General features: G+C 36.9%; 1 long non-coding RNA gene across 1 annotated transcript; it reads right to left on the bottom strand.

Moving 5' to 3' along the window:
* Positions 1 to 19,366: 19,366 nt before the first annotated feature.
* On the bottom strand, positions 19,367 to 27,043 carry LOC135289385 (uncharacterized). Its single transcript, XR_010352146.1, has 3 exons — positions 26,897 to 27,043; positions 25,555 to 25,602; positions 19,367 to 20,255 (listed from the first exon to the last, which is right to left on the bottom strand). It is a non-coding gene; the product is annotated as an uncharacterized LOC135289385 (long non-coding RNA).
* Between the last annotated feature and the right edge of the window lie 340 nt (positions 27,044 to 27,383).

Genomic DNA, 27,383 nt, shown 5'->3' with positions numbered 1-27,383 from the left:
TTATCATTTGATTGTGATAGAAGTACTGTGGCTGAAAGCCATCTGAGTAATTATCTACTGAAAATAAAAGCTCTATGAAACAGATTTATCCTTCAAAAAAGTATGTTATATAACAATAAAATACAATTTAAAATGTATTAATAAATTAGATTTCTATAAAATACTGTTGCATTGCACTGATTGAAATATTTCTAAACACATTGCTGAATTTCTATAATAATATTTCTAAAAATATATGTCAGTTATCGAAGATATGGTATGTAGTTTTCTTGCATGCCATGTATATAAGTTAAAATTACATTACACTGCATTCTAGTTTAGTACATCTGTTGCTTAATTTTCTAGCTTTTGAATCATGGTGATTACAGTATTTCAGAAAACACCATGTTCTAATCTAGTTAACTGAATTAAAAGTTACCTTTTTAGTGGTACCACAACTTTACTTTTACCCCTTTAATGATTTTATGTTAATAATTTCTTGAAGTCAGTTTGAAAATCATGCAAATAATTTAAATTATTCTGCCAATCCCACATGCATAATTCCTGCTGATGCCAAGGACAGTACAGCATTCAGAATGGTTGGTTTAATCTCTAGTGGCTCTTTTAGTTTTCATTTTAACATTAGACATACTTCAGCTGATCCTACTGTATTTTAAAAGACCATATAGTGACTTCTGATCTCTGCTGGATGACAAAGCAAACCTTCAATAGTCTCTTCTGACAGAAACATTAATCAATCCAAGTTGTCTGAACTGATTCACCATAACTGGCAGCTCTTTAAAACACCAACTTTTCTAGAGTTTCAGCTGCAGTAACTTTCATTTATCATGTGTTTATTGCTTACTGAGATGTTTCAGGAGGAAATAATCTCTGAGGACAAGAATGAAGATGGTGTAAATAAAATGGTTATAAAACATATAAAAATTCTTAACAGAGTGGCTATAAATAACTTGTCATACTCCATGGTATTCTCTATTGCATTTTACCTCAGTCTTGTTTTAATATATAGGGATTTGTTAACCTCATCGTGAATTAAATTCCTTTCTCTTTCCAGTTTTTACTTTGTTTGGAAAGTATTTAAATAATGTCTGAACTTGTAGTTATTTCCAAAATTATCAACTGCCAACCAAAAAACTCCTCGTTTCTTAAGTATTTCCTAAGAGAAGAACTGCCTGGCTGCAAAGATATTACTAGGGCTACATAAGGAAGAGACTTTATTTTCTCCTGGAAGCCCAGCTTTTGCTCTCAGTCTTTTTTTGGGCTCTTTTCTTCAGGCTGGGATGGATTTACCCAGAGAAGCTGTGGATACCCTACCGCTGGGAGTGTTCAAGGCCAGGTTGGATGGGGTTCTCTGCTCAACCTGGCCTAGTGGCTGGTGTCCTAGCCCCTGGCAGGGGAGTCAGTAGTTAGAACAAGATGATATTTAAGGTCCCTTCCAAGCCAAGACCTTCTATGATTCCATGAATTTGAGTGGGAATGTGCTCCACCAAAACAGGTCCATGCATGAAGAATACCTGACTGCCATAAACTCAGGATAATTAATTCCTGTTGTAGTGAATTAATGGAGATGCATCAGTTTCTAATGAGACATATACAAAAATCCTCCTCTTACATGCTTGAAATATTTTCTGAAAAGGTTTAACTAAGCTTCTACTCACAAGGTTTGTATGGTTTTAAAAATCATCATTTATATTCAGTATACAGAAAGTAAGATGTAGCTCGTTGTTGCCTCATATTAAACAAAAATTTAATTGTTCTCTATAAAGCACAAATTAGACTAAACATTTACATTTTCTTTTATCATTAGCTGGTTGTTTGTTGTTTTTTTTTTTTTTAAACACCTAGTTTTCTTGCTTAATCTTTTTTTGGAGTAATGTTAAAATGGCACAGATATTTCATACTAGTAACCAAAGCCAGACAGGTCTTAGGATAAGCACTGCCTTTTGAATTTGAGGTCCTGTTGAAGCTGGTTTTCTTTGGTTAAAGTAACTTTGATGTGATATAACATAGCGTAATTTCCTGACTTTGACATAGAGTTTACTTGTATGCCATAAACAGTGTCCTGCTAAGCATAAAAATGGACTTCGGGGTTTTAAGACAATACTTTTGGGAAAAAACAGAAGGATAACCAAAGTTTGGGGGGAAAAAAGAAAAAGGTAGGAATGGTGGGCTGAGGAATACAGATAAATTTATAAACCTGATGGGTATTTTTGACACATTCAGAATTACATCCAGAATAGCAAAACAAATTTAAACAAATTTGTTACTGACTAGGAATACAAGTCTGTTTTTATAGTCCTAGGTTACTAACTAGTCTTTAGTAGAAATGAGTTCTACTGCCAAGTGGCTAATTAATATTTAATTTCTATTTATTTATTTATAGAAGAGCTGTTTTATTAGAAAAATAGGCTGCCATTCTGGTTTGTGGCTAGAGAACAAAACGGGTTTAACTATCTGTTACAATGCAGTAATTGGATTCAACCCTTGTAATTGAATAAGAAAAAAGTTCAAATTTATTATAATAGTCTTTATTAATTATTTCTACTCTTGGAGTTTTATGCATTGCTTTACTTGCAATGAACTGCTGGAGCAGCTGAGAACTGCCCTTTACAGTTCATTGCCAGAGACCTGGTACAGCGTGCAGCAGTTTTGTAGCCATTACAAAGTAAAGATTTCATGTGGTGCAACCTGGAGAAGTGATTAATGGGTCATGAATCCCAAAAGGGTGCCTCATCTGGCCACCTAATCCTGCATGGGAAAGATCTGGCTCTCCAGTAAGTCTTTGGTCCTCTGGGAATGCCTGGGATGTTCATAATGGCACTTGCCACCTGTGGCTAAGTATGAGACTTACACTTCGGCTTTGTGGGGAAGAGATACCTTCAGTGGGTGTATGTAAAAAGTTGCATAAGAGAAAAGGGGCAATATGAGTACCCACCACAATGAGAATGATCCCAGAGGGTTCCCAGAAGGTTGCATCTGATCTGTAAGCGAGTTACTCACCCATCCGTGACGTGCTTATTTAGCTCTGGGATGGACATTTTATCCAGAAGGATACTGTGAGAGACACTATGGGAAGTTTTACTGAAACCCAAAAAGATTACATTAACTGGCTTCCCTTGATCAGCCAGGTGGGTTGTCTTGTTATAGAAGGAAATCAGTTTTGGTAAACAGAATTTTCCCTCATGGAGCTGCGCTGGCTGTGACCAATGACTGTGTTGTCTATCAGTTATTTTTCAATACCTCCCAGAATAATCTCATCTATAACTTTACCAAGCACTAAAGTGAGACTAAAAGGGCTGTAGATTCTGGAGACCTCCTTCTTGCCCTTTTGAAAACTGGGACATTCATCAGCTTCCAGTTAGTTGAGACCTCTCTGTATTCCCAGGACTGCCCAAAAATCATTAAAAGAAATTTTGCAATAACATCAGCCAGTTCTTTGAGGATTCCTGATGGACCCCATCAGGCTCCATCGATTTGTACGGATCCATCTGGAGCAACAGATTCCACAAAATTTCAGGGTCAGGTTGGAGCTGTTCATTCTGGCAGTCATGTTCCTTCAGCTGAGGTCATTGAGACTCCCTTGGTCTGTCATCCATGGCTGAAATCACATCGTGCCGTGCTCACGTGCCTTACCATTCCAGATCAATACTGCTGGATGGTGAGCTAGTGCTCAGTAACATGGCAGTGATCATGTAACCTCAGCCCAGTGATTGCAGGACTGAGTGATAAAAGATAGCTTTATATGGGTAGCAATGTGTGTCTTACCTTTAACAACTGAGTGATTCCTGTCCAGATAGGGACTGGAAGTTTTTTTTTCCTATCTTGAGTCTCTGTGACAGGACTTGGTATGCTACAAGAAGTAGAACACCTTTTATGATGAGAATTTACGGAGGTTTATTTGTGTTATATATCCCTCAGGCTTTTAGTTAAAGCCTTGTGTTGCTACTTCAATATTTACAGCCTCAGTTCTCCTGTCCCAAAAGTAATTATTTTGCTTGTTGCTCATGATGAATACATCTAGCACTATGCTAAAACTATATATAACAGTAAGCCAGCTGCCCTATGTTAGAAAGCTAAACTACTGAAAAATCAATGCTATCATTAGTTAAACATATATGTGCCATTAAAGTTGTTTAATAACCTGCTTTTCTGTGAATAGCATCCTTAATTAGGCATGTAGCCTCAGTGTTCTAACAATGCTAAACATGATCTCTTCTTCAAGATAAGAACATATTGTGTTGTATAATTCCACAAAAAAATGTAATTAGTGCTACAGAGTTATGAAGCTTTCAAAATTTGACATCTACATCTATATTTTAACTATAATTCTCCATATTGAATTACATACTCTGTAAATATGTTTCTGATAGATCTATTGTTTTTTCTGATAGGAATTGTACTGCAGATACCTCCTGTACTTGAAACTACCAAAATATCACAAAGAGTGATATCACATAGAGTGGCTGAGGATGGAATGAACCTCTGCAGGATATCTGATCCAGCAGTTCAGGAAGGTCCACCCAGAGCCAACTGCCCAAGACCATGTCTTAGATGGCTTTCAAATATCTCCAGGGATGGAGACTCCACAGCCTCTCTGGGCAGCCTGTGCCCATGCTTGGGGACCCTTTCACTCAGCATTTCCTGATGTTCAGACAGAACTCCCCGTGCTTCAGTTTGTGCCCATTGCCTCTTGTATTGTCACTGAAAAGAGCCTGGCTCTGTCTTTTTTGCCCCTAAATATCTTCAAGTGCTTATATATATTGATGAGGTACTCCCCTGAGCTTTCTCTATTCTGAATTAAACAGCCCCAGCAAGGCACCACTGCTTAAAAGTAATTGCATTGGAATGTCTGTCTGAGAGAGCATGGACACTGTGTGCAATTGCATATTGTATGTGTTTGTTTTGTGTGCATGAATGTAGATATGTATAATTTCATATATATGTATACACATACAATTTTAACATATCTGTATATAAAGCACATATAAAGCTATTCAGACATGCATTTGCTCTTTCATGTGAAACTGTAAAATATGGCTAGAGTTGAGCTTAGAAATCACCCATTTTCCAGAATTCTTGGTAAGCCAATGTGTGATTCAGAGACAATGGTTCTGACTTGGTATTTCTTTACAGTTTCATAGCTTTGGTATTACCCAATTAATCTTGGGGCTGTTATCTGATATTGTTTCAAGTTCATCCTAATGGAACGGCATAATTCTTTTTTATATTTGTATGTTTAGCAGGTAATTCCTGAGAATCTGTCATCAGTCAACACATTATTATTAATAATCATTTGCATTATTTTATACTCCAAATGCAGAGTGAGGTGCCATTTACTTATGTTCATCTGTAGTTGTAGTTGTATTTACTGTTGTTGGCTCCTAAGTGCAACCATACATTTTAAAAAAATGGAGAATGATTTTTGGGTAGAACGTCCACAGTTACTGTAGTCACTGAGAAGTCTATATCTAAGTTACAGAGATATATGTTTTTAAATGTCCAAGGTAGTTTTGAAAGTGGAACTGTTTTCCTAAATTACTGTAGAAAATGTGCTGGGGAACATACTCCAAAAATTTAGAAAAGTCTTAAACCAAAATTGGTTAACAATTGTCAGAAGTATTTAATTTGGAAAAGACGTTTAGACCATTGAGTTTGACTGTGATCCAGCACTGCTAAGTCCTCCACAAAACTGTGTCCCCAGGTGCCACATCTACACATCTTCTAAATACCCCCAAGGATGGCGACTCCAGCACTTCCCAGGGCAGATTGTCCCAATGCTTGACAACCTTTTTGGTGAAGATATTTGACTATGTTTTTGGTGAAGAAATTTCCTACCACCCAAGAAAACTGAGGTATTTTTAAGGATGAACACTTTAAACATGATACCAAAATTTTACTGTAGTCTTGCTTTTCTCTGGCCAAGAACAAATCTGTGAAGGAAAGAGAAATTTTCTGAGAGTGTTACTTTTTGCTTTGTCGTCTTTTGCTGGCTGAGTATGACTGCCCTCACTCTGATGTGCATAGCATTCCTAAGAAAGAAAGCAGAAAATGTAGTGGTTAAAATGAGTTTTATTTCGTAAATTGTGTAGAAAAAATTGATGTCTATTAGGTAATATTTTCAGTGTTCTAGTAAGCTTTTAGTGGCAAAAAAAATCCTTTAAAATTATTGCTTATCATTTATTTATCTGTAATAAGGAGGTTAAAAGTTGGGTTTCATGACATTATTTTCAATTTTTTTGTCATTCTGATGTCCTGCAAATTGAATAAAATTGTGAAATAGACACAGTCCACACAAACAGAGATGCATTAGTGGCCTGACTCCAGTAATGGTGAAATATGTCCTAGCTGTCAAGATGCTAAAACATCAGCATCAGAATAACTACATTAAATGCCATGGGAAAAGATTGCTTACAAAATGTGTACTGCAAAGTGCAGCTATGGAATATTTTCTATCTAATAAATATTTTAAGTGAATGCTGTTTAGATCACATTAGTTTGGACCAACTGCATGTCTCATTTAATGTAAGTACTTTGTTTTCACCATACAGTGGTGTCACATCTATTGCTTTGAAAAATTGATGTTCATTTTTACATAATTCATAGTATCGTGCCTGCTGAGATGAGTAAAAAATGCTTAATACATTCAGGGTGTTACTTCTGTAACATTTTCAAGGTCAGACATTTAATTGACGCTTGATTCTAATTCTATCAATGTCAGTATCCTCATTTAAGAAAAGGGAAATGACAAAGAAGAAGTTTTTTAAAATAAATTTTCATATCTGAAGCATATACAGAAAATATTGTGGATGCTTTACACTTGATTTATTTTGACTCTTCTACATGATGAGAACTGTATAAAATTTGTATTTTATATTTAGGTTGTGGTATAATTACTGAGAATTTTCAAGGCTGTGCCCAAGGGATCCAAAATCTTTCCAAAATCAATGCTTTATATGCATCGTTTTTATGTTTCCTGATGTTTGTCTTTGGATGAGATTTTATTTGACTATACTCTTATAGTCTTTAAAAGTTGGTTTATGAATATTTCCTTCTCCTGGGAGCAGTCAGGCTACTGGCCAAAGTAAAATGGTTGCATGAAGGGTATCCAGAGTCTGGTCACGCAACCCAGACCCTCAATTTTCCAAGCATATGGTTCACTGATTCTGTTCAATTGTGCTCAGCTTCCCTACGACCCCTTGGTATGCTTGGGCACAATATCCTTATCTCAGCCCTCAAGTTATGAAGCTGCTGGACAGCAGGGGCTAAGATGCATTCACCTTCAACCAGGTGCATGTCATTGATCTCCTGTCTTTTGCACCAGCATGACAATGATATGTTGGGAACTCGTGTTTCACCTAGGGAATCATCTGACTTTCAAGCACAGAACAGGGTGAGACATAAGGACAATCAATTAAACCTCTCTGCAAACATGGAATCCTTCATTTTTTACCAACTAACTCAAAGGCACCTTAACACAGCAGTGGAGATGCAGATCTTAAGAAATGCTTTGCAGACAACTCTGTGGACAAAAATAAAAAAATAAATGTATAAACTGATAAGGCCAAACAAGCTTTACTGGGAAATGCCCTGGTGACCCTTAGCAAGGGTGTGTACTGTGGGTAAGGAATGTGGAGATGATGGAACTAGAAACAGACAGATGAGTCTTTTGACATTTTTGCTCTGTTGTACACACAGCAAAACTCCAAAAGCACTTTGGAAAATTTCCTCATGGTATTTTTTTGTTAGTTTAATTCTTGTTTCAACATACACTTTGTCCCCTTAGGACTTGGAAGGAAAAAACTGCAGTAACTCATTCTATTTATTCGATTTTGTTGAAATGAGATAATACTGTAAGAGCGATATCTACTTCCAGTGCAGGATGGACAGTTTGTCTCCTGGGAGATCTGTGTCCCAAGACTATGAAGGAGAATTAAAAAATCTAAAGAGAGAGAGAAAAAGAGAGAGAAAGAAGAAAAAAGTTATTTTTTTTATTAAAAAAACAAAAGTTACACTTTTGTTTTCTATGTTTCTTGTTATAAGATTTGAAGTTCTAAATCCAAATTAAATAAAGGAAAAATATGTACAGGTAGATTTTTTTCCTCTAAACTGAAGTGACATTAACTGTATCTTTTTTGCAGTTTGAATGACTGTAAGAATCTGGGAAAAGAAAGTGCAAAGTAGATAATAAAAAACAGGGCTAGAATAGAGCTGAAGAAGACAGTCAGACCATTAGTCTGTCTACAGATAACACTGACCTTACCCAAACAGTTCCCAATGAATGTATGCCTAATCTTTTATTTACAAACCTCCAGTGATAAGATTCTTATATGTCAATAAATTTGCTGTCTAGACAAGTGTTTAGTAGCTTTCTTTTTATTTTTTATACTTCTTTTGTTCTGTAAGGGCCAACCTAAATATCTTCTATGTCTGAAATTACATCTACTTCTTACTGACCTGTCCATGGCAGAAGTGCAACATAATTTTCTTGTGTCAGTCTTGAAAGCTATATTTTTGTCTCGTTTTAGGCTTTCCTAGCTGAAACAATTTAAATATCTGTTCATGGACTGTATTCTTGAATTCTGACTCTTTTTACTGCCCCACTCAAACTTTCTTCTGCTTTACCACCTTACAAACATAGCCCCAAAGGGAAAATGTGCTCCTAGGAACTGTGGTGAGGGTCTTTCTTCAGTTTGATGATTTGCCCTGGAAAAATAGTGATCAGGTTCATTCTGGACTGTACTTCTAAACTGTTTAAACTTGTCTTTTCACAAGTAATTCTTCAATGTAAGGTTCAGCAGTAAAAATGTTCTAGGAGAAATTCCTAGAAGAAATGGAGGGAGCATGAAGCCATTCAATTTTGGATGCTAAGGCAGCTCATAAGCACATAGTCAGGGTGCTTTAGGTCATTTGGCCTAAGTATTTGGAAGTGTTTCCAACACTGCTCAACTTGCTAGAATGAATGTTATGATTGCCACTGAAGATTTGGCCTTTATAGTAGGGTCACATATTCTGTTTTCATCTAAGTTTTTTGGTTTCTTATCAGATTCTAGCTTGGTAAAATAGTTTGTCAGATAACTCCCTGGGGGAAAAAAAAAAAGTATAGTTCTGCTCTTTTTTAATGTTACTGGTGTCTCCAGGATGTGTATTTCATTCTATACAACTTAATGGGGATGTGTGATTTTTTTCTTTGTTTATTTTAATCCCATGGCTAGAAAAATGATTTCCTTAGCACAGACTCTTCATGAGAGGTGATGTAGAGAAAGGGGGAGATATTTCAGGCGATAGAAGGGACAAAGTCAGGGGAAGGATTGGTGTATAGACATGTATTTCTAACATCAGTGTACAAACTAATGTGCTGAGGGCTTTCTGAGCAATATCTACCTCTTAAAATTTAATGGTCAACAAATTTTAAGTTAATTTATTCTCAATAGCCTTCAGATCCTCTTACAAAGAAGATAGCTGAATATCCTCATTTTGAAAAACATGCAAAATTTTAGAGGAAACATAAGCATAAATTTAGAGTCCTGTCTCTTCATCTTCATATTTGAATGTTTGTCTGTTTCTGAGAAGAGGAAAAGGCTAAATGATTTACGCTCACATCATAAGAGTTATTTGTTCCACAGATTAATAATTAAAGCCTCAACTCTGAGTGGCTCAGTTTTACTCTGGACATTGTTTTTTACAATAGGCTGTGTCTCCTGAGTTACTGATGTGAATTTCCACTCTACCACTTCGTTGGACTCTGATTCTGAAATTTCTTGCTTAATTGAGGTTGGATGAAACCTACACATGACTAGAATCTTTTGGGTGAGGAAAGAGACAAGAAACTCTGTTACCATGCCTTGTTATTTGAAAAGGACAGCTATGGACTTTATTGAATTCCCAGTCCCCAGATAATTCTTTCTGAATTTTTAAAACAAAACCCTTGTGTCTGTACATTGCACATAAGGCATTTGAACTTGAAAGGCATGACAGATCATAAGCACATATAAGGAATTTAATATTAATTTATTTTCAAAATAATTGTTTTTAAAGTGGCTTTAACAGTACGGATATTTGCCTAATGGTTGTTGAATGACTGAGATGAGAAATATAAAAAATAAAGACCGTGATGCATAACATAATAAAAAACAATTCACAAAATAACATAACAAGTAACATAATAAAAAACTGTTCTGTAAAATTGAAAAGCATACAAAGACTAGATCATTGTACTTTGTCAGTAAGCAATGACAGGACATTTATTGTATCATTATTCTTCACTGGATGCTTTGTCCGGATGTAAGCTGAAGGTTGAAAGCATTGAGCCATCAAAACTGATAACAAAATCCAGTCCTCAGGGAACTCCCACTCAGGAAACTGAAGCAGAAATGATCTTATTAGAGTTTGTATGAAAGCAAATGAGAAATGATGCAAATTGTACAGCAGAGCATGATTCTGATATTTTCTGGCATCCATGAATCTTTACATTGTTCTAATCAGATTAGGTATAGATTTGCTGTCCTGTAATTAATTTTTATGACTTTAAATTATAAGAAACCAAAAGATTTGAAAGGCAGAGTCACCCTTTTTGTAGGATACAAAACACTACAGGGCTTGATGGACTTGCTCTGTCTTATCTAGTCCAAGGACTGGAGACTGGACTGGTTACCATGGTTTGGTGTCTGACAACAAGTTGATACTCTTCAGTCCAGGAAGGTTCTACAGGTATGGGACCTGCTTTTGTTTTTTTTTTTTTTCCTTGAAGCTTATATCTACAGTAGTTTTTTAGGGTTCTCTGTTCCATCTATTCAAAAACCAGCCTTGGGAAAATCTGTGAGATGTTCTGAAGTGGATATCCCTCAGTCACTGTAGTTATCACAGATTCCTTTGTATAAATAACCAGAAATACGATAAATATGGTTGATATTCCCAGGTGTCCCAGGGAGAACAAGTGACTGTTCTGTTCCATGATTGTCTTTCTGCTTCTAAGGACTTATCATTATGCAAAGTGTGTACAGTATGAAATACTTTGTGTGTGTGTGTATGTGAAAAAAAATCAGAACAATGAAACCCCAACAACAAAGCAAAAAAATGAGGTATTCATATACTCTATATGCTTTACTAATAAATTACCTCTGTTCAAGGAAAACATGTACAGAATTTGCCTGTGTGCCTTTATTTTGGCCATTAATTTCTCTTGGCTTTGTGCTGCTGTTGCTGCTTCTGATCACAGTTGTCAGAATAACAGAGAGCATATACAGATGGCAGCATTTTCCCATCTCTGTCATTAAAAGACACCACACAAGTATTTTCTTTTTTTCTGAACTACTCAGCTACTGACACTGTTTAAATACAGTGCTGCTTCATTGTTACTCCTTGGAGAAATCTTTATCTCAGCAGATGCAATCCCTGCCCTCATGGCCTTCAAATAGATGCTCTGCCCAAGATGTACAGAAAATCACATATAGTGATACACAGAGAGGAAAGGAGAAAGTCTCCTGTCCTTCATTTCCAGTCCTTCCAGATGGTATGTTTGCTTCTGGCTATATACACAGTAAGTTGTACTTGAGATCACAGGACAAGGAACCAGAGCAGATTTTTATTCATTGCATATCAAGTACTTTCACTTCATACTTTTTCTACTTATGAACAGGTTGTCTGGATTTTTTTGACCAAGTTCAAGCCCTATTTAATAACTTTTAAGCTGTTTTTGAGAATGCTTGGGCTTTTTGTTTCTCAGTCCTGATTAGCAAGAACTTTCCACAAATAGGACTTCATTCACTGCTTCTTTATCTATTCTTGGAAGTAATTTTTGGGCTTGACTGTCATCTTGCTAATTGCTGAAAACATTGCAGAAAAAATGGCCTACATTGTGTGTTGCAGCATTTTGTGAAAACAAACAAGAGAAAGCAAACATTAAATCACTGCCTATCAGCTCTGTGAGGTAAATATCTGCTTGTCTCCTCTTTTCCTTATTTGTGATTGACACTTTGTGACAGGACACCTATTTGTCAATGAGAGATAACCGTCCACGAACTGCCCAATTTTTATTGTAGAGTGACCTGCAGAAGATCTCACTTCTGTAGACTAAACCTGGAGCAGGCAAGTGCAGGAGTTTTTAGTTTATAAGTCCAGAGGCTTCCTACCCTGTATGAAGTAGCCATCACAGAAAAGATTCCTTCCAGGCACCAGAATTTTGCTGCTGCTCATCAGAAGAGTGGATTTGTTTAGTGGAAATGTTGAACCTGTAGATGATCCAGAGTGGACTGAGGAAAGAGTTGGATTTAACCTCTGATTTTGCTGAGCTGAATAAGTGTAACTTATTTTAAACTGTTCCTACATAATAGTGCTGCTAATGAAAGCCTTAATTCACTGGCTTAATTGTCTATTACAATTATTATTATAATAATGCTAATAGATAATCTCCTTATGAAGTAAAGTGGCTGTGTGGAGGAGGAACAGTGAAAGTCATACAGTTTTTAAGGAGAATCTCCACATAAGATCTCCAATGTTCTTACTGCAGAGTTATTCACAGTTGGGTCTGTTCTGTACTAGATGCTCTCCTGGGTGTCTTGGGGCATGACCTGGAGTTCGAGGTGCTGCCTGCTTTTTTGGAATTTAACCATGCCTTCACTGCCCAGTCCCTGGGAGGCTGTTCCAGAGTTTTTTGTTTGAGTCTCTGCCCAAGGGAAGGGGAAGATTGTTGTTGGAGATGGGAAAGATATCCCTTATATCAATCAGTTTCCTATTAGGCTCATGAGAAACTCAAGTCACTGACAGCCCTCTGTTTCCCCAATACTTTTAGGATCAGGCACCAGGGATTGCATTAATGGCTCCTGAAGAGGGAGAAAGGAAGATATCTACTGCAATAGATCTTTAGAGTATTTTCCCCCTGATAGTTTACTGATAGCTGGCTTAGATGAAGGTGCTTTTTCTTGCAATTTATAGCATCAAAATCTGACAAGAATAGGGCACTTCAGTTCCATTCTTTCTTTCTTGTTTTTGGCAGTGAATTTATTATTTTTCCCCCACTTGTTTCCCTCAGGAAGCACAGAGGGAGTGCAACTCCCACTGCTGTAGATCTTCACATTTATCTCTAGAATTCATACAGAGCTCAATGCACCATTGACAAATTACAGTGCAATTTCTTAACAGTTTCTTTTATACCATATGGAATCTTCCTAATGGCTGTAAGGTGAAAAGCATATCCAAATCCTAACCTGGTCTTCAATAGATGTAAACCTGTATGATGTAACTGCACTTTTTCCCCCTGTATTTGGCATTGGGAGCCAAGAAGCCATACCTTTGGGATCTAATCATGTAAGCACACAAAATTTTTTTGGAAGGGTGATGTCATCGTGAAGTCATGCAAGAACCTGAAATGACTGCTAAAGTGATTATGGTCAGTTGGATAAAAGTATATATTGTGCCAGCTCCAGAAATGCAATGAAGCTGGTGAACTTTTAAACTCCTGATATTTCTTTAAGCCCTTTATAGCTAGGAACTGCTGTACTTTTATTCTTTTAACTGAGTGATGGGATTATTTCAACTTTTGTATATTAAAAAAAAGCATTAAATGAATTGCATTAAGGAAAAGTGACATATTAATAACTCAGAGACAGCAATTTCATTTCCCAGTGCCTACTTTGGGTCCTTGTGGTCTTATATATCTTAATTTCAAAGTAGTTTCTTCAGGATTGAAGAATGGAGCTTAAGTGTGACTTCAGCATTAAAAAGTGCTTTTGATTTTGGCAATTCCTACATCTGCATGGACAGTTTTCTGTGCATGTGTCTCTTTTTTTTCAACTTTATGGTTGAACTGATTGAATGCACTGATTTTGTGGGTGGTAACATGAAAATAAATTCTTTTTTAGGACGTTACATTTGCTCAAAAATATTTCTGTTTCTCAGAGCAATGTACAAGCTAAACAGTGAGCATAATTTTTTTTTATCAGGTAATGATCTAATGGCATTAATTTACAACAAAAGAGTGTTAAAATCTCCATGTCATAATGAAAGGAAATTTAAAGTCTTGCTAGAGTATTCATCCTACCTGAAATAGGAGTGGCTCATATGTAATTTCCCACATCAGAAAAGTCAAAAAATAGATAGTCTTTTTCATTTGTGGATGTACCTAAAATGAGTTAAAATGGCCATCAGATTTTCTTCACAAATATTGATGTATATTTGAAGACTAGCTTGAGACTACAGATCAGAAAATCTCATTCCAAGTTAAGGATGTGGCTTTCCATCATTAATTTTAAAGTCAGAAAACTTCATTCATTTGCTGTATTGATTTGCTAATGAGAACACTTCTGTGTTCTCTTGTGTACTTGTTTTGTACATTGGCAGACCTCAGGACCTGGGTGATCTGGACATGACAGACAATCTCAACAGGATTGTTTCTGATGTATTATGCCTGAAATTCCATGCAGCACTTAATTTGAAAGATACAATTTTACTGAAGAATGACTTTTTCTCAGCTTTCTTGGTTTTCTGGTAAGGAGAAAGAAAAGTTGAGAGAAAATATGCAGACCATCAATTGTGCAATTAGGAAAACAGAGCTTCTGTGACTAGCTGGGTCCTCAAACTAATGTCCACTTAGCAGAAACCAGTTAAAGACTTCTGACTTTCAAATCTGGAAATGTCTACAAATCTAGAAAATTTTATCTAATGTATAGATATAAGCTCTTGTGTCTTCATTCCTTCACCTGTAAGAAAGCACTCCTTGATACCCTTTATTATTAAGGTGATGCCTTGGCTGAAATTCCTGTGTAAGGGAGGAGATCTTTGAGACACTGAGTTATGGACAATAAGACTTTTGGTAGAAATGATTGGTGCAAACATCTGCTTGCACAAGTTGAGCGGATACTTCTATGTGTTCTCTGAAGAAAATATATTTTTAAACCCAAATCCACTTGCAAACCTTTACATTCTTTTGAATGCAGATTATCAGCATTCATGGAAAAGAATGTATTATAAACATGAAGTTCTACTATGATTTCTGTGATGTCTGATTGTCATTTCTCACTGTGTGTGTAAGAAAAAAAGACACTTCATTTTGCTATATTCTCATTTCCAGATTTTTAAGTGGAGAAAGAGAAATGCACTTGAAGCTTTAAGTTCATGATCTCAAAGAAGACTGGGTAAACTCACTGTGATCTTACACATGCAGCTCTGAGGTAAAATTTGAAACAAAGATGCAGGTCAAGATTAAAACTTGAGTCAAAGGTCAGTGTTTGTCTTGAACTGTTCCATCCAGGTCTCTGGCACAGCACTGAGACCTGCAATAGCTGGCCCTGAGCAGCACCCCTGTGTTCACAGCCTGCTCTGCCCAGGCACTCTGCCTTATTCCTCCTCTCCCACTCCTAAAGCTGCAGAAAACCCTGGGGATAAGGACATGGCTCACAAGCCACAGTGTACACACTAGATCCTTTACAGAGGATTCACCCTGCCATGCTCTTGATCCCATTCAAATCCCACCGTCTCCTGAGTCTGCTCTTCCGAGAGAAAAGACAATCTCCCATATTATTAAATACAGGACTGAAACTAAGACAAAAACTGTTTGATAAAATTGTAAAGAAAAATATTCTTTATAGCACAGCAATTGTCAAAAGTCTCTCATGGATAGCCACAATGCTCATATTTTCTGGGCATATAACTATTGCCAGCCACCTCCTTCTTTATCTCTTCCGGTAGGTATATTCCCTGTGTATTCCACTGCTTTTCCCAAGTGAGGTCTGCCATAACAACAGCAATTTCTCCAAGTTCCTGAAAAATAAAACTTGCTCAGATTTAGTTGTCCCATTTTGAGGACATCCCTCTGACTGTGTAAGAATTAGTCAGTGTTGCATGGTAAAGGCATTTTTGTGATAGCTGGATGTACTTTTTCTACAGCCGTCTCTCATGTGAAGCATCTCTGCTGTAAATAGTTTAAGGAGCTGATGCAGCAGAACTTAAAAGTATTTCTGTAGGAATTTAGTGCCCATTTATCATGGCTGACCTTCCCAGGATGGGACAGCAATGTTTGCTGGTGCCTTTGCATTCTTTCAGACTCAATGCATTTTAATAATCCTGTAGTCAGCAGACTTCTGAAATATCAAAATATACAAACACATTTCACAAAAAAAGTCCAAACAAACCTTTGGATAGGGTGGTAGTACCAAAGGGGTCAAGGATAGATAGAAACAGAGATGTCTCAGAATGGCTTTGTAAATTATGGAAGAGATTTTTAAAACTCTGAATACTGGGAGAAAACACATTGGAATTTTAGCAAGATGGCGCCTCTATCCCTGCTTTAAAATTTATTCAAAGTCTACTGTTTAATTGCAAATTCTTATTCAAACTCAGGATATTTCAAATTCCACAGTGTTTTACTTGCTCCTGCTTGTGCCATAATCTTGGCTGAGTAATGAACCATCTTTCCCATCTGCCACGAACAGAGTATATGAGCAATTAGGTAAAGCTGAAGTGGCCTCAATAACTTCAAAAAGGGGTCACTTTTCTTTCATGTTGACAATCAATACTTTAGCTACATTGTTGCCTTGTGATTTTTTTTAGCTGCTTTATTACCCTGCATGCACACTTTTCTTCTCTCTCATTTTTATTCATGCAGCTCTGCATCTTTGTGAGTAGTTATTTCAACAAGTTGTGGATTCCAGATAATGGGTTTTGGCATCCTAATATTTTTTTCCTCTAAACATATTCAAAATATAAAGCATGTAAATTACTAAGATCACTCCTTTGAGATTCTATCCATTATTTTTTAAACGTTCTTTCCACTGTCTGTGAGGCTTCTGGGCCTTCTATATTAACAGATGGTGGTGATTTACTTATGAGTTCTTTCTCTATCATAGAAAGGCCAGTCTGAATTTCTCCTATTGCTGGACAAAAGCAGATGCTGTTACCTGAAATGAAACTGATACAGGTCCCTTCCTGAATTCCTGGTAGCATGATCACAGCACATGCACCAAATTTCTCTTTTATGTCCAAGTGTGAAGCAGGCCAGGTGTCCCATTGTTATTTTTTTTTTTTTTTAGTCAAGGAAGATGGTATTTTTCTCATAGATGAAACTAAATGGAAAGGAAAATGTTTGTTGAAGCAGATTACATTTGGCCTTTTGATGCTAGGAGATGTTTTTGGGGCATATGTATGAAAGTAAATCCAGAATAAAGAACATGGAATCAAGAGAAAAAAACACCTTTTACAGAGTTGCCTGGAAAACTATTTAACTTTATTTTTTAAAGCTTTTTTGCATTTTTCCATTGATAGGAAACTTTGTGGGAATAAAAACACCCCAGGGATGCAACAGTTCTGTTATTTTACTGACTCTGAGAGTCAAAAAGACCCCTCCAAACATCCTGCTAGCCTTTTCTCAGCAAGTACTTCCTCCATAGGAGAAAGATTCAATCTGCCACCCAAACTTGCATCTTTTATGAGTCAAGTTAGTGTATCCAATGCAATTTTTTTCTGTTTTTTTTTTTTTTGATTGTTTGTTTTGGGGGTTTTTTGGGTGGTTTTTTCTGTTTGTTTGGTTTATTTTTATTTTTTGTAAAAATCTGGTAACTTCTTGCTGTAAAATATGAGTATGGCCCTGTGATTAAAAATCATAATTTCATTCAGTAAGAGTAGGGCTAGAGCTAAGGAATGTTTACTTTCCACATTGCTTTCTGCACATTTCAAAAACTTCCATTCAGATTAACGGTGTGGTCCTGTGACTTGATTTTACACGACTTTAATCAAAACTTCATTGCCTATCCAGATGTATTGCCACTACCAGGAGAAGCACAAAAATAATATCTGAATGAATTATATAATCCATTCATATGAAGCTATACATTGTCTGGATGTATGTAAAGATAAACATATATACAGAGATATGGATGAATGTATGTATATGTTGATTAGATCATTAAAGCCATGCCAGGTCAGTTTTATTATGTCAGATAAATTATCTGAAGAACTGTTAAAATTTTTATTTCATTTATATTTTCTCTAAAATAAATTTTCATTTTTTAAATAAAATAATTTTGAAACACATCTCCTTATATTTTTTATTGATGTCTCAGCCCTTTCCTTGATTTTTCTGCAGCAAAATATCAAAAGGAAACAAAGAGTTATACAATAAAAAAGAAACTAACACATCCCAAAGAGTTTTCCCATTAGAAAAAAAAACAAAAAAAACCAGGTCATCTTTGGTTGGTTTTTTTTCCCCCTTTAAATTAGTTTTTTCTAGGACTTATGGAAAGTGTAAAATTTTCATAACAAACTTTCATTGTCTTACCAGGAGAGCTGGCTAGTTTGTTCAGGTTTGAAAATGGCCAAACCAGGAATAAATTTGAAGTTCATTGTGGCTGTTCTAAATGCTTGCTTGGACATGGTCCATACATCTGCTCTGCTGCAGCAGGGTTGTTTACAAATTTGTTTACAAATTTACCTGCCTAATTGCTTGTGTTGAAATAATGCTTATTTAGTGCAGTGGTATTTGACAGGATTAGTAGTTCTTCCTGCTTGCTTTTACCAGGGTGAGTGATGGCTTTGGATGTGAGAGGAAATAAGTTCTGTGTCTTTCAAACCTGCATTTGTTCATATACAGAGCAAATACAAAGTATGTGATATGGGTATAGTTCTGTTAGATGCTTGAGTTGAGATGCTCTCCTCAAGCCTTCTTGAGGAGAAGGCTTTGGGGAAATCTAACTGCAGCCTCTCAATACATAAGTGGGGTTTAAAAGAAAGATGAAAACAATTTACTGGGATCAACAACAATAGGAAAAGAGGAAATTTTAAACTAAAGGAGTGTAGATTCAGACTAGACATCAGGAAGAATTTTTGTTTACAATGGGGATGCCCAGAGTGTGGATTCCCAATTCCTACAAACATTCAAGGTCTGATTGAAAGGTTTTTAGCCACCTGATCTAGCTGAACATATCCCTGGCGGGGGTTGGGCTAGGTGACCTTTAAAGGACCCTTCCAACTCAAGGCTTTATATGAGTCTAAGAAGTGATTTAAAACATACCTGTGTGACTCAGATGACTGTCGCAGCAGTTCTTGGATTAATCTTTGAGTATTTATGATCCACTACTACAGGTAGATGTGATAATGCATTTTTCTCTTTTTCATGTAGTCCAGGTGAAACATGTTGATCTTTTTCATGTTGGACAGCTCATATCTGGCAGATTTCACACACAGGAGGTGTTCTGTGGCTGTCTTCAGGTTGTTTGTGACCCCTGTGGTAGGTCTGGCATCTCACCAAAGACTGACATCAAACACTGGCAGGGCTGATGTTAGCAGTGACCCTAAAATGTCTGGTAGTGGTGGCTTGATTATCTCACAGGGTCCCACCTCTATAAAGGCTTTTAAAAATGATAAATCGTGTTAGATTGCAGCTTCTTTGACACATCACAATCCTTTTTGCTGCTAAGTGATCCTGTATAATTCTTGCATTAAATCTGGCAACTGAGTCAATGTTATCAAAAGAAGCACACACTTTTAGTGGGTTTTTCCACAATTTTATTTAACCATTTTATTCCACCATTTTATTTAACTTTAAAATAGGAGGCAAAAGTGTGTTTCATAAGTATTTCTGAACAGAAGGCTATTACATTCATCCACTATACTGGCAATTTTATCATATGATAAAATTTTCTCACCAGACTTAAAGCCAGCACACTTTCCCCACTGGGCAGGTCTTATACATGAGAATAAACTACAAATTTCATTTGATCTCTGTTGCAAATCTGATTATTGTCTAAAATTCTCCATAATGCACTTCACCCAGCCATTATCAGTCTTGCAAGCAAGTTGTGTCAGTCTAGGTCAGTGACAGGCAGACTTTTGGGTGGCGCTCACACAAAGAATCCCTCACATGCTGTACCAAGCATTAGGTGATCATTCTCACAGTATCTGTGGTCCTGCTGCCTTGTGGATGTGGAGAATTTTTGATTGTTTAAATAAGAACTACCGTTGGCTTTGGCTTCTGAATATGTCTTAATGAAATAAAAATAAATGCTTTCAGGAAAAGCCTTTTCTTCTATTTGTATTTCTGTCAAGGCTCCAATACACCAGAGGTTTGAAATAAAAAGAACTTTTTCTTTTGTATGCTACTGCAGAGCTCTTCAGTTGACAGCTTGATGATGTGGTGTTAGTATTTTTAATTCCACTCACTGAGTAAATTTCAGAGTTGAAAGAGTTCCATTTGCTAGTGGGGAAAATATATATAGATTGTTCAACATTGGTTAGAAGTGCATATCACAGGTGTTCCAGTGTGAAGATTCCTGTGAAGAGCATAACCACATCATAGTTATAGTCCTCAAATTTGAATGTCTTTTTCACTGCAACTCTATTGTGATACAGGTATAAGAGATGGAAAGAATAAATAATATGTCCATGTTTATGCTGTCACATTGCAGCTGATCTGAAGCTGCCCCCTAAACTCAATCAGCCTAATAGTAAACAAGTCCCTGGATAAGGCAGGGAGAGGTTGAATTCAAAACCAAGCAAAGACCTCAGCCAACCCTGTTCTAGCTGAGATGAAAATACACCACTGGACTGAGAGAGCTGGGCAGAGAGAGGTCTCATCCAACCAACCATCTGAGCCCGGGAAATCCCAAGCCCTATAAAAGGGATGGCCACATTAAACTCATGGCTGTTTTCTGATGACCCCCTAGTGTTGTGTCCTGTGTCTGTCTCCAACCCACAACTCCACATATCATGTTTAGGCATCAAAACCTTGAACCCAAGCAGAAATTTCCTCTAAGATGCTGATATTCCAAGCCTTTTCCCTAATGGTTGGATAATTGAAAATGCATGTACTCTAGGCAAAGGTTGTTTTAAAGCATCAGGGAAATTATTGTGTGGTACTTACAGGTAGTTTACAAGTACAGAAATGCCCTAAAATATATACATTACTTATTCAGAAATGCACAGTAGACACTGCATGGTTAATTTTGACAGACCTGAATTTAGAAGACTGCCTAAAGAAGCTGTAACATTTTTTATAACTATAAAATAATTAGGTATTTATATAAAAATTATTCTATGTATGATGCACATTTGCTATTTTGAAAACATATTTTGTGCATTAAAAAAGTGCCTTTTTAATTTTGATATTAACTGCTTTTTATTTATTTTAATTGCTAGTTAAATAAACCCACATAAATCAAACCAAACCAAACCCACCAACACGTGAGGTAGGACAATAAAGCTATCAGTTAAACTAGGAGCACCTGCACACCCTGACCTTGCAGCTCTGTCCACAGTAGTTATCATTTATGACTAGATCAGGTGTTTGAAAATTAGAGTTGTCAAAAGCACTTATGAGTTACCTCTCTATTTGCTCCTTGCATTCATTGCTCTAAATGCTGAGGAAGGGCAAGCAGTGACTACTTAAAAATTAATGCAGAACTGACTGTCTGATTTATGAAATATAAATGTGACTAAAATCTTTGTGAAGCTTCTTTTTTTTCTGTTGACATCATCACTTCTGTGGTTGTAACCACACTTCATGATTCAGATGTCTCAGTTTTCCTTTGTAAATCTAGTTAGAGATGATACAAAGCAGAGTTAACACTCTTCAACCAGACAGGTCTTTTCAATTGTTTCTCATCTTGCATTAATAGACACTTTTATAAGTACAGATAAGGAAACAATTTTGTTTTGAAAAATACCAAGTTTCTTTTGAAGACAAAATTCATCAGGAGTGCAATGCATGGAAAATTTTGTCAGGAAAGATTTAAAGTACAGCCTGGGTTATATGTCTGGTAATTTCCTTAAGATAAAAATACTAAAGAAACACAACGTAAAAAATTTTTGTTCTGCAAACACTAACTATATGTTTATTGCTAGCAAATATTCACTGATTACTTTTGAGTAAGCTGGGAAGGCTTCTTTTATATTTTATTTAGTCTAAGTTTTTTTTTTTTATTTTGGGTTGTGTTGGCTAGTTTGTTTTTTTGATTGTTTGTTTGGTTTTTTTTTTACTTTGGTTTGTTTGAGAGTTTTTGTGTTTTTTTAAAGCTTTGGGGACTTCTTAGACTTTATATTCTTAGGCAGGACTCAAGATTCATGTCTTAAAATTTCAATAAAACCTTGTCTTATCCCTTCCTACAAAAATTTCAACTGAGCAGTGACCTCCTTCGACCCATATGGCAACTTATTTCCCATCAGGCCCCTCTGGATTTCTGATTGTCTTGAAGGAGTTTTATGTTTCATACTCTTCTGTTGTATGTTGGACCCTTCTCTTCTCACATAAGAATGTGCTGTGAAACTGTACTATCTCATGCTTTTAACTTTAAAAAAATGTCCTCTTGAAAACAGGAGTCAGTTGGCCTCCTACAAGAATATTCCAGTGAGACTGCTCTCAGCTCTTGCTGTTTGAATGGTAATGAAAGTATTTCATGGATGGAGACAACTTCAGATTTCTTGAGTTGGTTTATAAAGACCTGTTTGACCCTCAAACAATAATAGGCACTGAGTGCCTGACATACTGATGGAAACTCATAGCTAGTGAATGAAAGTAACCTATAATTTAAAAACCAAAGTATATTTCCATTTAACCTCCTCAAAAAAAATCTAACCCTGCACAAATATCTTATCACTTTTTTTTTATTAGGTGGTTAAAATGTTTAATAGGAAGCTTTATTTTATGGGATTCAGAGTAGGCTTGTCATTTATCTAAATGACTGCTTCCTTAAATTGCAAACTCACTTCTGACAATGGAATGACTTAATTCAAAGTTAATATGGAAAATCTTTATTTAATTGTATCTAACGTCCTGGCTTGCAAGGAGAGTGTTTTGAATACTAACTTAGCAGTCAAAATAATAAAAAGCCACTTTGGAGTCCAGCTAAGAAAGATGACAGAAGGCAAAGACATAGAGGAGGAAGGCTGAATCTGGTGTCTCATCATAGTAAGGATGGCATAAATAGGGTAGGCAACTTCTCTTTCACCTTCTAAGAAATAACACACACTATGGCTTTCAAAATTCATATGTTCTGCAGTGCCATCTGTTGGACGTAACCACCTGTTTTAGGCAAAAGAGAGTTAATTGGTACTTAAAGACTTTGGGGACAGCACTATCTTGTAGATAAAATTTTCTTTTTCTTCGGTAAAAGTATGCTTTTAATGAAAAATAGTTTAATGTGGCAATTAAGATTTTCAGCTACACATGCATATTGTAAAAGCTTTCCAGCTAACAAATAACTATAGACATGGGCATATGTAGGTAATTTATTCATCAGGAATCTTTCTATAGAATTCATGAATTTTGGTAGCTGAGCTGCTGCTGGTCCCCAGTTCCTGAAAAAGTTGTTTGATGAAGATTCTCCCCCTCTATTACTCTCTCATAACACTTCAGCTGGACAGATGCATTCAGCTCTGGGACCCCTAACATAAGAAGGACCTGGACTTGTTGGGCCATGAACATGATCGGAGATATGGAGCACTTCACCTTTGAGAAAAGGCTGAGAGAGCTGAGGTTGTTCAGTCTGGAGAAGAGAAGCCTCTAGGGAGACCATATAACAGCTTCTAGTACCTAAAGGGGCTATAAAAGAGCTGAAGAGGGCTTCCGATTTGCACCTGGTAGTGACAGAACAAAAGGGACTGTCTAAAGTGAAAGAGGGTAGGGTTACATTAGATATTAGAAGGAAATTCTTTAGTGTGAGGATGGTGAGGCACTGGACATGTTGAACAGGGAAGTCGTGGCTGCTTCATCCCTGGAGGTGTTCAAAACAGGGTTGGATGGGTACTCTCCGAGCAACCTGATCTAATTGAAAATGTCCCTGTCCATGGCAGAGGGCTTGGAACAAGATGATCTTTAACATCCCAACCAACTCAAACCATTCTATGATTCTACAAGTTAAAATTATGTTAATTCTCTGAACTAAGAGCCCTTAGATCTCACTATCATACAATGACTTAGACAAGAAATAAATGAAAAAAATCCCTTAATCTTCACTTTTTAAAGTTGTGATTAAATATCTCAGAGATTCTTTCAACATGGCATTGAAGTAGGTCAAAGACAAATATGGCTGAAAATAAAATATCAAATGCTCACTTGGAATAACTAAAAAATATCAGTTAAGGGCCAGTATTCTCTGAAAGAGTGCATAGGAAAAATAAATGCAGATAATACAAAGATATGTCTTTTGGAAAACATAAACTTCTAGGATAATCAAAGACAGACTTCAAATGCAGAGGGTTCTTTGCACAAGTTGACCAAAAGTTCAGGTGTTGAATTTTTAGGTCATGCATTAGAAATATGACTTTGTTTAATCACTTTTGTGTCAAAAGCGAGTGCCTGCTCATGTCAGTAAAAATTGTGATGTTCTTGTTTTATAGCATATATTTGAATAATTTAACAAGGACAATAACTGTTCTCTTTTTTAAAAATTATTTTAATCTCAAAATATCTACAAAAAAAGTAGTTACCATAGCAATGTTTTTATGATTGGTAATGTGTGTTTGGAGAAGGTTTGGAGAAATTATATAGAAACAACATTGTATTTGGACAATTTCCTATAATTAGCAGGATTACTAGTTTCATGGAAGATTGGAACAACCTCAAAGTTAGTTTTCTATTTTCTCTCTTCCCCTAAAAATTTCCATGCTGCACTGGTGATTGAGAACTGTGCTGTGTTTATGAGTTATCAGAGTTCACTCTGCCACTGTTTGAGAAGCATCTCTTGAGATTTACACTTCCAGTAGCAGTCAAGTGAGAACAGAAAACATCAACCTTGTGAAAAATGCAGAAAGCCAATGAAGAAGAGAAAGATACATCCCACTAATAAGATGGGCAATTTCTTCATTAATGATTCATCTGAACTCTTTCCCTAGTTCTGCAGCCTGCTAGTATCTAAAAACTTATTCACCATATTGATGTTCAGGAACTGAGGATGAATTTGAATTCCACACCTTTTGATTAACTCCAACTTTACAGGAACAAAGTGAAGGACATTTTAAAAATCACAGCATGATCCTGTTACATCTTTTACTCTTTTTTAGGATTTAGAAAAAAGAAATAATGAATTTGTAATTTTATTTGACTTAGCACTAAATGTTCTCCTTCAAACCAAAGATTAGCTGGAATTGTGGAAAGGAGACCTTTATTCAAGCTGTGGCCATGAACTGTCAGATAAGCAAGTTTAATAGTTACTGGTTTAATCTAAATGGTTGACATAAAACTGTCAATATTTTTTTTCTAAATATTATTTACAGGAGAATGTAATGAATGGCACTCCTTAAAGGCATTTTGGGAATATGAACAAGCCATAAGACCTACAATTTTTACATATCTATCTCTTTATTTCATTGTCGTTAGTCTAAATCCCAACTGCCATTACAAGCAGAATAAAAAGTATTCCAGTCTCTCAGTTGGCTGCTCTATTTTGTATGCAGATAAGTTCAGAGGTGAGGATGAATTAATTTGCTGTGATGAGCAGCAGGTGCTCTGTGTGGGTGTCCCTACTTGAAAGACACATTATGAGACCCTATATCATGTTCTTAATATTTTCCTGATTAGAATGGATCTGGTTTATATGTGATGTTTCTGAAAAATAACATTTCAAAGTCACTTACTTGTACAGATGGTGCCACAGTAGCATATGTATAGCTGCATTTGAACACCTGTGAAAAGCAGAGATTTTATAAAATGAAGAAGAGAAATTTCTGGCAGACATCATGATTTCATTACCAGAATGTAGAAATTTTGTCAGGTGCAGCTGTTTCTTTTTTTCTATTCATTCCATCAGCCCATTGTTCTCCATTTTAAGACACAGTTAAGTACAAGCACATTACATACTAAGAAACCTTACAACTTCTTTCCTGTTTTCCCAGCATTTACTTATGGTGAGAAGATGAGAACAGTAATTTCTCATTCTTGTAAACAAACCTGAAGTTTAACATGATATGAGAAATCCCATCAGGTGCCCTAAAGAAACTGGAGGATTTGAGCACTCTAACCCTTTAATTCACCATTAGTATCTAAGGGTTGTTCTGCAATCTTCATTTAATTCGTATAAAGAATACATTAACGAAAACCATGGTGTCGTAGGTTAAGAAGGAAGTGAGTTTTTTGGGAGGTTGTGGTCAAACCAATCAGTGCTTGGATTTGACCACCTGGTTTGGCCACTGAAGGTATGGACTGCCTCTGAGAACACAGGGGGTTAAAAGCAAGAACTCCCAGGAGAACTCTCTCTTGGTTCTGGTCCGTGAAGGAGCTCAGAGCTCCCCTGCCCAGCTGGGGCTGGCTGGGGGAGGTGAAGCCATGCGGCTGGGTGAGGTAGGCCGGAGCCTTGGGCAGAGGAGGGGGCAAAGGCCTTGCAAGATGGAAGGGTGGAGGAGCCCTGAGAAACATCGGGGCCCCCCCCTCCTACCCCCCAGGAGACAGAGAGAGAGAGAGCCAGTGCCTGTGCTGCCTTGGAATTCGATATCATGGACTGACAGCATGGCGGGCCAGAAGTGGGGGATGCGGCGAGAGAAGGTGCCCAGCAGCTGTGGGAGTTCTGGGCAGACAGAGGTGAAGATTTTAACCCCTTGGTAGAATAATGGAAACCTTACAAATACTGATCCTCCTGAATCTGAATGAGGAGAGATGAAGCATGATGAAATGGGCAAGTGTGAGGAAAGCTGGTGCACGTGAGAGATGTCAGAAGAGGTGAGAAGAATCCTAGGTGGGAAGAGATGATGGAGTGGCCTTGAGCTGGACTCTTTCTTGTATGGCCATGGACAGACCCATGTTTTTCCTGTGACCCGGAAACTGTGTTTAGGGGGAGGCAATGCCTTGGAGTCAGGAGTGAAGCAGCGGCGTGAACTGAGACAGCTGAGGAAGGTGTGGGATGCTCTCTGTCTCTGTGGAGGGGAAGATCTCTATTCACGAAGCCCCTTGGCCCCAGGGGGGAAATTTGGGGTGCAAATTTACCAAAGTAAATTTGTGTCCCGAAGTTGAGAGACTGTTGCCTCTGGAAGTGGGTGGAGCATCCTTAAACAGGGAACCCTAAAAGCAGTCCTGGCCCATGTGCAGTGGTGAGAGCACTGGACATAGGGGGGAAGAAGTCACGAGGGCCGATGTTCTCTGGGCAGTGCCACGAGTGACACGGAAACACAAGAGGTTTCAATTGTGTTTTTGGAGGAAGCCTATGGTGCAAGGGAGGACTCCTCTCTCCCTGATGGATTTGAGGGTTGATTATTTGAGGGGTGATGATGGACTTAAAGTTGATTATTTGAGAGATAGTGACGGGGTGGAAATCTATGGTGTTATTTCATTCTGTGGAGAAAATGGAGGGGAGGAGGAGGAGTGTGTTTGGAGGGTTGTCATTCTTCATTCTGTGTGTGTTTCTTTTTTTAGAGTTTGTAGTTAATAAAGTTTGTTTCCTTTATTCCTAAATTGGAGCCTGCTTTGGTCTGTT

This window comes from Passer domesticus, chromosome 1, assembly GCF_036417665.1.
Source record: "Passer domesticus isolate bPasDom1 chromosome 1, bPasDom1.hap1, whole genome shotgun sequence".
NCBI lineage: Eukaryota > Metazoa > Chordata > Aves > Passeriformes > Passeridae > Passer > Passer domesticus.
Note: the sequence above shows the minus strand (reverse complement) of the source record. Positions and strands in the feature narration are given on the sequence as shown.